At 34.9% G+C, this 17,017-nt stretch overlaps 1 protein-coding gene across 20 annotated transcripts in view; it reads left to right on the top strand.

The window, feature by feature from the left end:
- Window positions 1-17,017, top strand: part of LOC141446838 (uncharacterized) — a 366,903-nt gene that overhangs the window by 26,262 nt on the left and 323,624 nt on the right. For all 20 annotated transcript variants that reach the window (XM_074113692.1, XM_074113691.1, XM_074113680.1 and 17 more), the window contains exon 5: window positions 7,312-7,616. The gene's annotated coding sequence lies outside the window, so the exon portion shown is untranslated. The remainder of the gene's footprint in view (window positions 1-7,311; window positions 7,617-17,017) is intronic.

Below are 17,017 nucleotides of genomic sequence, written 5' to 3'. Positions count from 1 at the left end.
CTATAAGAGAAAGTTGTGAGAACTTCTACCAACTGATGGCTTTCTATCTTTTATTGTATAGTCCGGATAATAATTCGGATGCACGAATAAACGTACATATTATTCAATTTAGAGTCCTTAAAACCTTTTTTAGAATGCAGTGAAAGCTATAGTACACGTCGTCAATGTGTTCGCCACATGTTAAGGATAATAGATATACATGCCAATATGTGGGACAGAAAAAAATTTATACCACTTGGAGAGGGACTGTATCTAAGAAATAACCAATCATCTCCTTTTCTCGCCCGTACAGTAGAATGGCCAGCAATCAGATAATTGTTGAATGTTGTTCGTCATGATGAAGTTGTGGTTAAACATGTTCTGACCTGCTCAGAACAAAAAAAAAGTCCAATAAATGCAATAAAAACTAACAATAACACCAGCCTTACAAATAGAACAAAAACTAAATTTATACAAGTTCGTGGTCTATTATTGAGATACTCTAGAAGCTGTATGTACCAGTATGTGCTGGATAACTAGTACGTTGCTTGGTTGCTCTGTATATTCTGTAATAATTATTATCAACTACAAGAAAAAGAAGTTATTGAATCGTCATTATTTTCTTTTGATAACATTATTTTTAAAATAATCTGATCTGCCTCACGTTTTTTTTGTTCCTCCTCACAGCAATTCTCAAGCTTTCAACTTTTATAAAACTTCAAAATGGAATACTTTTTTTATTGATTATTTAATAATAATAATTGTTATCTTCAAAAATATTAATTTTTTCTCCATAATTCATTAATAATTTCAAGATTTCGTTGTACATATGTACATAATGCTCACCAAAAGGAAGGAAGTACGGTTTTATATTTTGTTTGCGAACCGGATGAGATCAGACTGTGTATAAGCGATGAAAAACCGTCAACGGAAGTACGACTTTTTTCATTGAATTGTTTTTCTGATTTACACCGCAAAAGTAGGAGTATAACGATTTGCTTTACACTCATGAGTAGAGTGTTGTTCAAAAGCTGAGCTATAAGGTTCGAGCCTTGAACGCTCGAGCTGAAGCCTCATAGAGAGCTCGGTGAGCCTCCAAGGCTCGGCTCAAAAGACTCGAGCTTTTTTTTTTTATTTTTTATATGAACCATTTTATATGCACTAATTAATAAATTAATTTCCTAAAATAAAATCAATTTATAGCAGTTAATGAATTTTTCAACATATTTTTGTATAAATGAATACAATAATTTCTAAAATGTTCGTTGCTCATTGAAATTGATTACTCGTCATTCCTTAAGAATTTTAAAAGGCTCGCCCTTTATGAGCCTTCAACTCCGGGTAAGCTTCGAGGGCTATAAGGGCTCGAGCTCTGAAGGCTCAAGCCGTAAAGGCTCAACTGAACAACACTACTCATGAGATTCTAAGTTGGTCCTTTAATTGATAGATTTTTTCCTAGAAGATGATGTTAAGGACATATCTCTCAATCTGGTAGGGTCGCTTTTCTATACAGCATCAATTTTTACTGTAATGTACGGTGCTGTTCGCATTTATTGTGTATTAATTGAAAGAGGCTAATCGTGTATTGTGTAGAATTGTTTAAAAACAGTTATGATACTTGTAACGCAATACACAGATGTCTTGCATATTAGTATAACTAACAGTGTTTTGTATCAACGGTTAATGTGTAAAGAATAATTGGATTGCGATTATATTCCTGGAGATTTTTATGATTTTTCGATTTTGATTTTTTTAATGGTGATTGGGGCATTCCTGCTCACTTTTGAGGGAAAAAATGTGTAAAAACCTACTCTCTTTGTATAACAAAATATTTCCATTGAAAATTCAAAATTGCATGTCTTTCTAATATCTGTTGTCCTCCCTTTTCTATGCAACTCTGGTCTTATAGTTAGTAAATAATTTATAAATAAAATAAACCCAAATAATTTTATTAATGATTATCATAATTGGCAAAATAAGAAGTAACAAAAGAAAGGAATTGACAGATCTAACGACATTTACGTGATTCTACGTCTTTTTTTACAGTCAATTAACGTGAACATAACAAGGGAGTGTTGCTACATTTGTTCCCTCCAGATTGTCGAGTCTGATGGTCCCCCCCCCCAACGTGGTAGCGTAAAAATGGAATTGTATATTTATAACATTAGAATGTAAACTTTCGAATGAAGGCACTTTGTTGTTACGGGCTGGCTCTCGGTATCTGGTGAGCAGACTTGAGGTTATAATGTTTACTAAAGCACCGCTTCCCCTGCCAGCGTACAACATATTTCAAACAAAGAAATGTTAATGCCGACCTATAAAATTAATGTAGCGAAATTACAAGATTACACTCACCTTTAAGTTACAAATACTAATTTTGTTCTCGTAAACAATTGTTATTCTTTTATTTTGTAACGTGCATGCTACCAAGTACCAAGTATCTCTAAAAACGGAAGAACAAAACTGGAACACTATCACGTCATCAAATTCTGGGCACAAATATTTTAAATCACGTCACAATTACACTAAAGCTATTGTTATTGGCTCCAACCCACTCCTTAAATCATTGGCTCCTCTTCCTAATCTTTTCCTCTATAATATCCCAATAAAATATTGTTCCTCTGTGAAAAATCTTGGTATCACTTTTGACCAAAACCTATCCTGGAAAAACCCAGATGTTTCCCAAATCTCTCGTCGTTCCATCCATATCCTAAAGGAGTTTAATAGTTCCCCGTCATCTTTTTCCCCAATTAAGACCCGGCAATTCCTAGTTTCCTCTCTTATTTTCCCCCATTTCCACTATGGCTGCTTTAGTAGTATGGCCGGTCTTTCTGGTGTTTTTGAAGCTAAGCTCTCTCAATCGCTCATGAACTGCTTTATAAGATTTATTTTCAGCATTTCCAGAGAGACTCCCGCATTTCGCACTGCTACGATGAGTTGAAGTGGCTTTTTCCTTGTCTACAGCCGCCAGTATTTTTTGGCTACATTCCTATTCCAAGTCATCCAATCTCAAAGGCCATCCTATATTTTTCCAACTCTTTAAGTTTAAAACCTCAATCCATTCCCGTAATTCCCATCACACCGTACCTCATCCTTTGTCAAATCCTTCCTTATACGTGTTACCTCTCTCTGGAACTCCTTGCCATCATCTGTCCGCCATGCTCCTACCCTATCTATCTTTAAATCCCGTCTATTCAGTTATCTCCTTTCTATTCAGCTTCCTCCGGAATTTTAATTGTTTTAATTTATTTCCTTAATTTCTATTGTTATTTTTATTTTCACTTTTTGTAAATCTATCTATCTATCTCCGTGGCTCAACAACCCTTAGTGGGTCCTGGCCTCCTCCATTAATTTATGATATTCGTGACGGTTTTGTGCTGCCGCTCTCCAATTAGAAACCCCCAGTAGGCTTCTTGCATCGTCTGCTACTCCATCTTGCCATCTTAATTTGGGTCTACCAACCTTCCTGTTTTGGCCCATCTCTCCATTCAATATTCTTGGTATGGGGTCTGTCTCTCCCATTCGGGCTACATGCCCCGCCCAGCTAAGCCGACTAAGTTTTATTATCCGCCCAACATCCGCTTCCCCAAACAGCTCATACACCTCCTGGTTCTTTCTTATTCTCCATCTACCCTCCTCCCTCACGGGTCCAAGGATTCTTCTAAGAATTTTCCTTTCGAAGACAAGAAGGTTGCGCTCACTTGCTTACTTTTTGTAAATACTTACGTATATTTTCTGTTTAATCACAGGCAAAACTATTAAGTCCTCCAATTGTACCTGTTTTTATTCTTAGGAGACAATTGTCCCAGAATAATAAATTTATTTTCTATTCTATTCTATTCTATACACTTCAAATTAGCTTCAATTCCCATAGATTGTGCTTTCATTGATTAAACATTAGAATAATATAAAATTTAAAAACATTTCTCATCATTTTCTTTTAAATTAAGTCGAGTTTCTAATCAGTTAAAAGTGAAATTAAACTTAATGGAGGATAAACGTAGATTTTTTTTTTGCGTAAACAATTGGATTAAACTGAGAGATGCGAGATACGGAGCAATTTCTTTTCAATTTGTCTCAGCGACGGAAGAGAAGAAACGAGAGATATAGTTAAACGCGTCAGCTGAGGTCACAGCAGCTGTATCTTTATAGCTTTAATAGAAATCTTTAAGGGAAAAGGAAAACAGAACAAATCTCGAATGATAATTGATAACTGGCGGAGCGAAGCTGGTTATCAGCTAAACTAATATATATATATTCTAACTGGGAAATTCACTTTTTTTTCATAATTTTCCTTTTATTTTAGGAATTTTCATTTCTCTACCGTTCATATTAAAGATAAATCTAATTCTTTTTCTTACTCGACTGCAGTAAAAGAAGCGATTGCAATCGTGCCAATTTAGATTTTGAAGATTTCATCCGAAAATATTCGTTTTTGAGGTCCACACAGCCTCAAAAAAAAGTAAAATTGCAAGAAGTTCAGATTTCATATTGAGCTTAGAAGCCAACAGCTGTGCCCATTGCACTTAAACGACATTTTAGGGGGAACCTTAACCCACCTACCCCCTCCCTCACCAGAAAGGCCTCAAGAAAATATGGAATTAGCATTAACCTGCTCAGTTAATTAGCAATTAACTGCAATTTGTGCAGTTTAACAAAAATCTTTGCAGCTAAGTTAAAGTAAATTTAAATTTACCTTAGATAGAAAATTTCTGAATACTTGGATGCTGTGAATAACCATTCACACTTAGTATATCTTAAGTAGAGCTTATTATGGTCGTTAATCATTAGATTCATTAACAATATGACTGGACATAGATTTTGTTAACTGATTAAAAAAATAAAAGCAGGATTTCATTTGATAATTAACCTGATTTTTATCGATTATAATTAATCGTAGGCGGCTCTCGATTTCTATGTCGTCACACATACTTGTTTATTCATTTAATAAATTTTTAAAATTGATTTGGGTGGTAAAGTATATACTCCTTACAGAATCTTTCCAATGAACATTTGTTTGCATTTAGAATGGGATTATGGGAACAGAAAATTGGGATATATCCCCTAGAATCTTTTAGCTTCTAGTCTCACCAGAAAAACCGTTTCCTCTTTTTCCTGCAATGACCATCAGTTCGAGTAATGTTAAGTGGCTAATAATGATACTTCATCACCTGCCTTTGGCCTAAGATTTATCCACCCTCCACTTTCTACGACTTATTGTGCACTCTTTCTTTGATGATTGCCCTTTATTAACGATGTGGTTCCAATGATAAACCTCACAGAAGCCATATCCGGGTCCAGCTCCTCATTGCCTTCAACTTTCATCTTTGTTGGTGTCCATTTTCTTTAATTTCCATCATTATTTTCATAGAATTTTAAATCTGATAAGTTGGATGTTTGGTCCCTGAATTTTGAGGCGACTAACAAACAAACATACTTTACTATAAATTTCTCATATTAACAATTAAATAAAATCCAAGACTTATTAAAACTGTCCGGTATTAGAGATAGGGAATCGAACCCACTAAACCAACAATACATCTTAGCATTGCGGGTCTAGCGTATAACCGCCTAACATACTTTACTACAAAGTTCTCATATTAACCATTAAATAAAATACAAGGCCTAGGGAATCGAACCCACTAAACCAACAATACATCTTAGCTTTGCGGGTCTAGCCTATAACCGCCTAACATACTTTACTATCCCATATTAACCATTAAATAAAATCCAAGACTTTGAGATAGGGAATCGAACCCACTAAACCAACAATACACCTTAGCTTATCATCATCCCTTAGCTTTGCGGGTCTAGCATATAACCGCCTAACATACTTTGCTGTCAATTTCTCAAATTAACCATTAAATAAAAATTAAGTCCTTGACAGGGGGAATCGAACCCTCGTTCGGCTACTGTGACGACTAATTCTATTGTATTCAATTTCACAGTTTCTAAAATAATTGTTTCATTTACATATTATACTATTATTGGATGTGCACTAAAAGAAATGCCATTTTGCAAGTATGTTTATTGCACTTTTACAAATTATCCTTTCATAGAATGAATGACTTTCACGCTCTGTTGATTGTATGTCGTGTACATTCTAGACAAACTTTATGTCTGTGGTTTTTTTTTACTGGGTGATGGTTGGGACGATCAGGGAAAACTGAACTTTATAGATACTTTTCTCTATGATGCAGGTGGAAACTTTTAGTGCATCTAAAGTTCATTATGACCTCAAAGATTTTTTTTTTGTGGCTTATTTGTGGTAGTTAGTTCCTTTTTTTTGTCTGTGTGGGTTAATAGTGAACGAGAGTGTGTTTCCTCGTCGGAGGAAGTGGACTAACGGTAGCCCAACTTTAAGGTCACGTTAGTGGAAAATAAGATAATTCGTATCGGATGTGATGTTCCCATAAGTTTTCATTTATTCGTCCACTTCCCTTTGTAAGAGTATAAAAGTAAGCGTTCCAATCGTGCTAATTATTGATGTTTGAGTTTTCATAGGACAATTCATGTTCTTAGAAAATTGTGAAAAATCTATTCAGTTAAAGTAGCACTTACGAAACGGAAATTGGAGTTGACAGTTTTAGAGGAGACTAATTCCTGCTATCAAGTCACCCTAAACCTCTTACGCCCTTTCCTAAATATTCCTAAATCCTCCAAATTAAAGATAGAAGATTTTTCGTAAAGTAGATTCATCTTCAATTACTAGTAACTTCCAGAGTTTCTAAGGGAACCCCCTAAAATGGAGTAGAGAATCAAAGTGAGCTAAGAAGTGTTAAAGAAAGAAAACGGTTTGGAACAGATTTTCTTGATCTGAGGCAGGTAAAGATCTGTTTCGACAATTATAACCGAAAATAAACAGATGTTCAGTAAACACTAATAGTGCATCTGTCGTCACATAAGGCACCAAAAGAAGCTGGTTCTATAAGGTGATGGCATCAAGGCAGATTCTGTGAGGGGATTTAAAGAAAAATCTAATATCCTTCTAAAACCAAATGCGACGCAACTAGCCCAAGGAAAATTCATACATCAGAAAATACTAGATCCTGAGAGGAAATAGTACCCCTCCTTTCTTGGAACCACTCAGATCCTGGGATTTACCCCCCCCCCCCCCAATTATCCGGGAATGGCCAAGGGGTTGTAGGGAGCCTTAATAGATTTAATCGGTTCCAATGACTAAACAAATGCTTTCTTGACGGGTTCCTTTTAAACAGTTTACCTAGTTGGGAGATACATTTTAGTATTGTCCTTAGCATTTATGCATACTTCTTTTGTTTTCCTAGTAAAATGAAAGTTATATATTTATGTATATTTTATTTTTTGTTGCAGTGTGATGAACTCACCGGAAGTGCGCTTTCCTTTGATTTACTATCTGTAGATTAAAAAAAAAATTATTTCGGGATTAGTTCGGTATTTTTTCATTCCTTTTACTTTTTAAGTTTCCAAAAGTGCAGTGCCGTAAAAGTGATTCCTTCTTTTTAAACTGTGCGACTAATAAGTAAATTAAAGTATGTAATTAAAAAACTAGGAAGTGATCAGTGTTAAATTTCCGCGAGTGCGATTGTTTTGTGCCACAAAATTGCTGAGGAGAGAGAGAGACTTGCTTTGTCTCTAGATGCTACAGCGAAAAAAAGGTGTGTAACTTTTGTTCTATATATTTTTTTATTAACTTGCAATAACAGGGATGTTGTTAAAATGAACCATTCTTTACCCTGGGAACAGTTACGTGAGTTGGAAGATTGTTGGTTGTTATATTCTGAATTTTGAGCTAAGACTAATTGAATACTTCAGTACTACTCCTTTTTCTGTGTAGAAAGTTTTAAGTCTCACAAATTTTTTTTTTTATATACGTCTAATATAATCCTTTAACACGAACAGGATTATCCCTTGATTCCTCTTTCTTTTTGTAACCTCAAAAACTAAATAGCGCCGGTGTTTTTAACTGTAATGGAAAGAAACACTAGTCACCGTTAGAGCTGCAACCCGCAATACATAGCTTCGTTGCTGGTTAAGATTGTTTAGTCTAAAATAAGGGATTATTCTCTTCTATTGTGTAGACCAGTATTTGACAACTCTTCGATCTGTAAACTAGTTTTTTTTTTGTTTTATTTCATTATTTATTTACTTCTACCTGTATAATACATATATAATACAGTTTTTTGGTTCGAAAAAATATGTAAGTTGGAACCTGGATAATTATTACTGTAAAAGAAAGTCCTGTCATTGTTCACCCAAGATGTATTTAAAAATACATTTTAGTAAAAAGTTACCCTAATTTATGGATGACCAGTTTATAAAGTTAAAATTATACCTCTGCTAGAAATTCATCATTTAGCCGGTAACTAGTGTGGTCAAAACGTTAAAAGAAAGACTGATCTTTGATGACCATTAGAGCAGCATCCTTCTTCTTTTTCTTTTTTAAAGAGTAAATCGTGGCTCTGACCGTTTCCATTGGTCGAATTGTCCAAGAAATTAAAAATAATTGCGGTCATGATTAGTTTATATTTTATTTCTTTAAACATTAAAGGATATTTTGAGTTGTAATTTTCTTTTTCTACGCGGATTAATGATCTACATACTAACTGCTACCAGTGGTGCTCTCTGGAGGCCATATTTTCCATCACTCTCCAGTACTCTCATTTGTGTACCTACCTTCACTTTAAGTTGTTATTTCTACTTTTTCTTTTTTATTATTGTTATTATTATTATGGAATACGATCAAGGTCAAAGAAAATATTTATTAGTTATTACTATTATTGTACCTTCATTTTTATCTGGATTTTCGAATATAAAAAGTGCCTCACTTTTTTGTACACTTTCACCGCGTTCAATGATAATTTTTGTTGAGTAGATATTTATGTTTATAGTCCAAGTAGAGCTTGGTTGTTAGGAGCTATTTCTATTTTGTGTCTTTCTCCATAGCTAAAAACCAGGTGTATCGTACTGTGGAATTAGTGGAGCTCCCCTTGTTTTGGATTTTTTTTCTTCTAGTACCTCTACACCGCAAGGTAGATGAGGGGTGGTGGGGACTAAGTAAGTTCTTAGTTCTAGCAAGAGATAAAATTTTAAATTTTGTGCTTTTGTCAGCAATACAAGTTTTGAGTCTTTTTTTTTTTATCCCATCTGGGAGATGGGAATGGGATAGTTCCTCCTCTGAAAAGCCAATTCCACGTTGTATCCAAGTCATGTCATCAAGAAAGGTTTTAAGGGTTGCTAAAATTTTCAAAAATGGCTTTCACAATTTTCTTAGCATACTCACTTAGGTCTGCACCTTTTATGTGAATAACTTTTTCTTTGAAAATTCCTTTTATTACTGTTTTCTAGGGAGAGGTTGTGGTAGGTCTTTTCCTGTAGGGTATAGTTTTAGATTTAAAAATCCTGAGTTGTAGAAAATAAATTTGTTTAAACCTTAGGGAATTAAATTTATAACTAAAACGTAATCTTGTTGGTTATTGGTCAGTTTGAATGGTTGATAGATTTTAATAGCCATTTGACTTCTTTAATTATGATTGATTTCGCATTTTCTTCCATATTCAGATATGGGTCTTAAAGTTTTGTGATATAGAGAATTTTAAAACTACTTAAATTTATCCTGGATACGGTAGGCGCCAGTTATAATAATGAAGAAATGCACTGGCTGTTATTAGAGCTGCAATCCGCAATACTTAGCTTCGTTGCTGGTTATATTGTTTAGTCTAAAATAAGGGATTATTCTCTTCTATTGTGTAGTCCAGAATTTTACTACTTCTTTCGATCTGTAGACCAATAAAAATGTTCAGAAACAGTTACACAAATATTAATTTTATTATTGTGTTTTCTTACTATCGCTACAGGAAGTCAAAAAAAAAGTGGTTTTTGGAAATTTGTATACAACTTCATTGTAGCTCAAAAAATAAAAACTGGCCGGAAACTTGAACTTTATATTAAGTTTTTGATGCCCCAAAGAGAACCTGACAGGAAGTTACCAGCCATAATCTCTTAAACGGAAGTAGCTTTTTTACTCCAGCGATTTTTCATATACGGCTTTTAACTTAAAATTACTCAAATGCTTCATTTAGTCCCACAACTTGTGGCTACAACACAACGTTTTTATTAACGTTTGACAGAATTTCAAAAATCGTGAGTTTGGGACCTTTTGAGTTTTAATAAGTATAGTGAGAGAAAGTTTTTGTGAGTTTTCTCACAATATTTCATTTCCCCTGCGTACAGGTTAGTCTCCTACCGTTTATCTAATACTAAGATAATAATATTTAAGAAATAAATTCTACGTAAACATGGGCTCATTTCCTGTTTTTTACTTTATTTTCTTTATTTTTTTAAGTAAATTATAAAAAGTAAAGCATTTTTGGTAAGATTATATTTTTGGAAATTAATGGCGACTCGCTACTGATAGTACATAAATCTGCCTCCAAAAATATGGCATTTTATTAACAAAATTTCCCTGTTCTGGTGCTCTGACAATCCATTATTTCATCAATGATTTTCTTTTCAATGTTTGGTGCACTAATTGCTCTCAGTTGGTTCTATAACTTTCCATTTTCCTAGGGAAATTCTATTAAGAGTTCTGCATGGTATGGAAATTGGTAGGATCTTACCTAAATTCTACCAATACTTATTATTAACCTGATAAATTCTGTTTTCACTGACTTCAATCGGACATTTCTATTCTACATCTATGCCGAAGAGTGTTGCAACTTCAAATTCTGCTGAATGCCATCATTTATATTGTTGCTGTCCAGTAATCTTTTTACATTTCTTGCTTCGTCAGTAGTTGGCAATGCCTTGACTTCTCTCAGCGTTAATTTTAATTGGTTCTTTAAATTCATTTTGTTGAAAGCTAACATTAGTTAGAATATATTGGATATATTTGTAGTTTGTTCGCACCTTTTGAATGTGAACATAATATAATGTAAAACCTCAACTGCATCTTAGTCTCCTGGAGAAATGATGTTGCAACTCAAAAGAGTTAAGTTAAATATCGTAAAATCGGCGCAGATTACGTGTTCACCTTCAGAAAGAAGGACATATCTTGGCTTTGCTTTAACAGCACTCAATTTCCTACGACTGATCAGATGAGATATCTTGGAATCGATAGGAACCAGTAACCAGGTCAAAACGATTTTTGTTAGCGGGTGAGAGCGGGAAAACGCATGGGTGTGTCTCCTCTCTAAAAAAAAAAAAAAGGGGATCAAACAGAGAGAGACGCGAAGTTTCTACCCTCACTGAATAGGAAGCTGTGCTCTCAGGACAAGATTTTAGATGGCCAGCCGTCTACAGAAGATAAACAGAGACTAAGGTTTAAATAGGTAGGACCGTTGAGCCAGAATTGTAATGAGGAAGTCAGAGAAACGTGTATATCGGGTTCATAGGTCAGTTTGTATGTTCGCCTATGTGGATTAGCTGCATTCGAAGACGTATACCCTCGAGGAGAATGAATGCTTGTGAGAATTGGAGATTGATTGATGGTTTGTAGCAAAGGGCAGCTCCCCCACGGGAGGGGGGAAATAAGCACACTGTCCAAAATGATCTTGAAGTCAAACTAAGAAGGTTATTTTTGGAAGGCTGGAGGTAATCCGAATTAGTCTCAGGACCCACGGTGTTTAGCTCTTTCAGTCTCAATAACAGTAGAATGGAATAGAATAGAATTAGAAAAGGGACGGGATCTGTCCCCCACTTATTGTGCGTTCCGCTTTTTGGATCTAGTAGATAAAACCTCTCCTTCTAAAGAGGTGGAGGACTTTCCCTACTAGTTCTTTTTGCGCTACTACATATCTCCTTTGGTCTGAAAGAGCGCAATCGCTCGATAGCAACGCAATGGAACAGCCAGTGAGAGGCCGTTTCCTCCACTTCCTGACACAATATGCACAACGGTTACGAGCTAATAAGCCCCCCACCTTGTACAAATACTTCCTGAACTTGCCGAGCCTCGTGAATAGGCCTATAACAGTAGAATAATAGTCATTATTGGGGGAAAAATAGTTACAAAGTTTGTGGAAATCGCTGAAAACTGTAGAAAAAAAAAAGAAATCACAGCATTTAAGTCCTAATACTTAAAGAGGAATTTTGGGCCGAACTCTGTGTTTTTTGCCCAACATAGTCCAAGTATCCAGAAGAAAGGTGCTTAAAATCCAAGAAAGCTTGGCTTATATACTTAAAAATAAGTTCAGCATAAATGGCCGAACTAAAAATAAGTAACCTTTTCGAATTTAACACTTAAATGTTAAAATGGCCACGGAAATAACTTGCAAAGGATAACATTTGGCTGCAATAACTTTGATGTCTGAGAAATAATCTTAGAAGAGACTGTAAGGGTAGTGAAACCCCACCACTCATCCACTCTAGCCAGAGGGAGAGAGTCAGCCCCCTTGGCACACAGAGCCCCCTTGGCACCCAGAGAGGGGAGGCTCGGCGAAGGTATATAAGAACAAGAGGAAAGTCAAGGAGGAGATTCAGATTCAGATTCAGTTATTCAGATTCAATTCAGTTCCAGATTCAGTTCGATATTCAGTTCGAGGATTCAGTTCGAAGATTCGGTTCAAAGTCTTAGACTTCAATTGTACACAACGTTTAGCCACGTCAGTCAGTCTGTTCTGTTCTTGTAGTGTAAAGTATAGAGTCCTTGGCAGTCAGTCACATACAAATATAATATCTTATACCGATACTAAAAAGTGTTATTTATCCATCAACATCAACAACCAACATCTCTCCTCAAAAACCATTACAAGACCAAGAACGCACTGTGGAGGATGGCCACATGCAGAAAGTTGCATGTTAGCAGAAGGACTGCTAGACTAGAACTGCCCTCTAGCGGACTTGCTTTTCCTCCTTATATACCAAACTGTGGTCGAAGAAAGTTCGTTCAACTGAGAGAAGCAGCCAGCCACAAGTTTCTGCCCCCTTCCTCTTTCTCCTCCTCTCACAGCCACTATCACTTTGTTTTTACTTTTCACTGTTAGCGCACACCGCGACTGTTGGCTATTAAATGGACTTCAACGGTCGGTAAGGTGATAGACCGGACGTTTGCAAGGTCATGCTCGGTCATGGTGATGGCCGTCTGTTTATTGCACTCTAGGTGTGTTCATTTCCGGTTTTTCTAGGCTCACCTTGACATTTAGGTCTCTTCTATTACATTTTGTTGATTTTTTTTTTTGTTATTGATTAATAATTTACAACTTCTACTTTATAATTCAACAATTTTTTTAGGGTGGGAGAAAAGTGGCGTTAAATTTCCTGCAGCTACTTTGAAGTTCGGTTTCCTGGTCTCAGTTCCGTTGACTGTTTCATTTCACTCAGATATTTTTTGAGGAGACAATATTTCCTAGATCAATTTCTGCTTTTCCAAAGAAATAAGATTGTGTTTTGCAGGACCCTTCTAGAAAATCGTGAAGAACACTTTCCCGCGCTATACTTCTCTACCCGAAGATACTTGAAAGCGAATTCCTTTGTTGGCCCTCCAGCGGAAGACACAACCTGGAAGACACTTCTCATCTTCCATCATCACACATGTCTTCTTGTATTAAAAGCATTCAGCTTAGCTTTAAATTAGTGTAGCTCACCGTGGACGTCAATTCGTCCTAGATCGTATCCCAAAGCCCTTTATGGTAGAATAATAACCTCCCTATTAGGCACCTGCCAGTACGCTATACTAGTTATTCAATTTTGAGTAAAATTATGGAAAATTTAGATTTTCTTCCTAAATATTTCCTATTTGATTGAAAAATTCTAAATATTTTATTTATCTTGTTCCGATTGAATATCAATATTTCATTTTTTTTTATTGAAGTTTATTTTATTAATTATTATTTTATTTTTTAAAAATAATAAAGAAATTTCCTCCCTGGAGTCCTCCCACATCTTGGCCTTAAAACTTCTACAGTTTCTGTACCGCTTTCTACCGCTCTCTAGAGGCGATTACAATAACTAGTGTTTCTGTTGAAGACGATAGATGGCACTTGTATTTCAATCATACACTGTAAATAAATCAGTGCCTGTAAGGAGGTGGCGCATTCTTGTGGAATCTTTTTAGTGTTTAATCTATTGTGAATTTGAGGTCCTCTGAGTCTTGAGGGGAGGGGGACTGGTCAGTTTGTATGTGTGACTGAAGGGTCTTAATGTAACTATCGATCAGAATCGAATACATTTTAAAAAATACTATTTTTGAAGGGTTTTTTTCCCTATTTTTATTTTTAAAAAAAGATTACCTCTTAAATGACTCTTTTGACTTCCTATTTAAATTTCACGCACGCAGTTCTGTAACTGTTAATTCTAAAATTTTGTAAATTATATTTTGGGACCGTTCTCTAGGGTGTGGGATAGACGGATAGTCTTCCTCTGAACTGTCACTTCATTGTAATGTTCGGTTTTTACAGGCTTTCTATTGTAAATGAGAATTCAAAGAAATTTTAAATGTAATATTTAGTTTAGAACTTTAGCAGTAAGAGTAAATCGTGTAAGAGTAAACGCCATAGTTGGGAATAGCAGTAAGAGTAAATCGTGTAAGAGTAAACGCCATAGTTGTTTTCTTTCCAGATTACATTCCATTCTAATAATTATTTCATGAAGAATTGTGAATCATTATTTAAAAAATTAATTAAATCGGCCGCTCTTAGGATTTTTTTGGCCTTAAGTCGTTAGTTATTGTGAAAATAATTGTTTAAAAAAACATTTAGAGTGAAATAATCTTCTACGCTAAGACGTTTGCAGCTAATAAGACGTTAATATTCGGAAGTATTACACACATACAAAGTAGTTGAAATGAGTTGTTCCGACTCCTGATGACAGCATCTTCAATTACTAGGGAGTGTCGTCGGAACGCTGGAATGTAATGCTGTGTTCCTGGAAGCCTAGATACCACCACATCTTACTGGGTCAAATCTTCTACCAACCATCCTTCTTACTTTATTTGATTTGTGTTCCTCATTTATTTAATTTTATTCCATTCTTAAATTTAATTCTAACATAATTTATGCTGTAATGTCAGAAATAACTTGCTCCTTTTGTTGTTGTTGTTGTGTGGGTGATAGATTGATAAATCGTGATAAATGATTTTCTTGTGTTCCACACAATATCGTAGATCTTATTGTGTGAGGTTATTTATGAACAATATTTAAAACAAAAACAAAAAAGTTAAGGAAATTATGGTAAATGAATTTTCAGTAAAGATTTATAAATTTTCTTTCAATATTCTCTAAAAAAAAAAAAAGGGAAATTTCCATAGTTTTTTTTGGGGGGGTCTTTGAAGCTGGAAAAAATTAGTTTTTCTGGAAATGATCTGTCTTTAAGTTGTGCGTAAACATAAATTTCTCAAAAAAAAATAGAAATATGCAGGAAATTGAAACTTGAAATTTTAGATTTGGTCCCCATTAGGGTTTCAAGTTCTTGTAGTTGATCAACAGTTTACTTTGAATCATTAATCCAGGAAAATTCGATTTAAGAGCACTTCCGGGAGAAAGGAGTGGGTGTTTTAAAAGATAAATTTTCAGAATTCCACTACCGGAAGTACCATTGTTTAGGTAATAAATGAATTTTTCACTGGTTTTTCCGTGCCAAAGGAAAAACAGCTTTTGACGGTTTTCTCTAATCTTTTGTTCGTGTTTACCTCTACACACACACACACACACACACACACACACACACACACACACACACACATTGATGTAAAATTTTGATTTCAGAGGGAAATTCTCTTTTAAAGCACTTCTGGGAACATGAATTGGTGATGGCGCTTTTCTTATAGCGATTTGTACAAAGAAAAATTTCAGTTTTTCTACTTTTCATCAAAGAAATCCTATTTTGAGGCGTGTTGAATTAGAAAAAAAAAAAGTTCAAATTTTCCTATTTTCAATCCGATACCTTCCCATGGGAACCTTTAATATAAGCTTTTGCGTTAAATCAACCGACCGGAAATGCGTCACTTTACTGAATTCATTTTTTTTTTTTTTGCAGTTTTTCTTTGGAACAATCTCGCTGGAAACTGCTTTATAAGCCAGTTCTGAGTTAGAGCTACCTTAAGATTTCCTCTAAAGTAATGGAGCGTCCTGAACAGTTGTGTTAATGGGAAATGAATTTTCTAAATTATGAAGGATCTTGAATTCGTTGTTGTGACGAGTTAGAAAATGAGTTTTTTTTTTGCCTAAATAAAAATCACTCGAATAAAAATTATTTAAAAGTAATAATATATTTAACTCATGAGTAAAGTATTGTTTATATCCTCACTTAATTAGAACTGGAATTAAAAAAATTTAACCGCTTTACTCACTCATCAAAAATGTACCCTTTTTTTGACTGATCAATTTTCAGCAAAAGATTAGTTTATTGACTTTATTAGAAAAACGTGATAACGTTTCTTACATTGTATTTGTAACCTTGTAACTATAAAGAAGAATTGCTGAGTAGGATGGTAAAAAGACCATTGCCCTTCTCGTTCCAGGAGAGTATCCCCACTCCAGCTATATAGGTGTGTAGGTATGTGTCTCTCTGTGTGTTGGTAAGCGGTGAAAGTTTCTAACCGACACTATAGACCTACATCACCAGTCTTGCTTCTCTCTTTCTCTGTCCTTCGCCTCTGTGAGTAGAAAGACCCGACACACCTTCTTCTTCTTCTTCATCAGGATATGTCCAGGCCAGTAGGACATCTCCGGGAGAAAGTATCTCCACCACCAGCTAGCTACCTACCACTCATCCATATCTCATTGCCTTCATTCTCCAGATTTTTTTATTACTCATTATTATCTCTCTCTCTCTCTCCTCCTTATCTTCCTTTCACCGATATAATTTTTTTATTTTCAATTATTCTCTTTTATTATCTAATTGTTTATTAAATTCAATTGCATCATTTTTCTTCGTCAATTAAAGTTCAATTCTTACTGATAAATTCAAGTTAAATATTTTTGGCCTTTCGTCACACTAAAATGTACATTATAATTGTATATATACACAACTTTCTTTACACCGCAATGAGCTTTTATTGAAAAACTTCATGGCTATTTCATGTACAAGTGTGGAAAGTTAAGCTTTTTCTCATCGAGCCTAAAGT

The sequence above is a fragment of the Rhodnius prolixus genome, unplaced genomic scaffold (assembly GCF_049639745.1).
Source record: "Rhodnius prolixus isolate KJV_2025 unplaced genomic scaffold, Rpr scaffold_7, whole genome shotgun sequence".
Taxonomy (NCBI): Eukaryota; Metazoa; Arthropoda; class Insecta; order Hemiptera; family Reduviidae; genus Rhodnius; species Rhodnius prolixus.
This window is presented reverse-complemented; position numbering and strand designations above follow the sequence as displayed.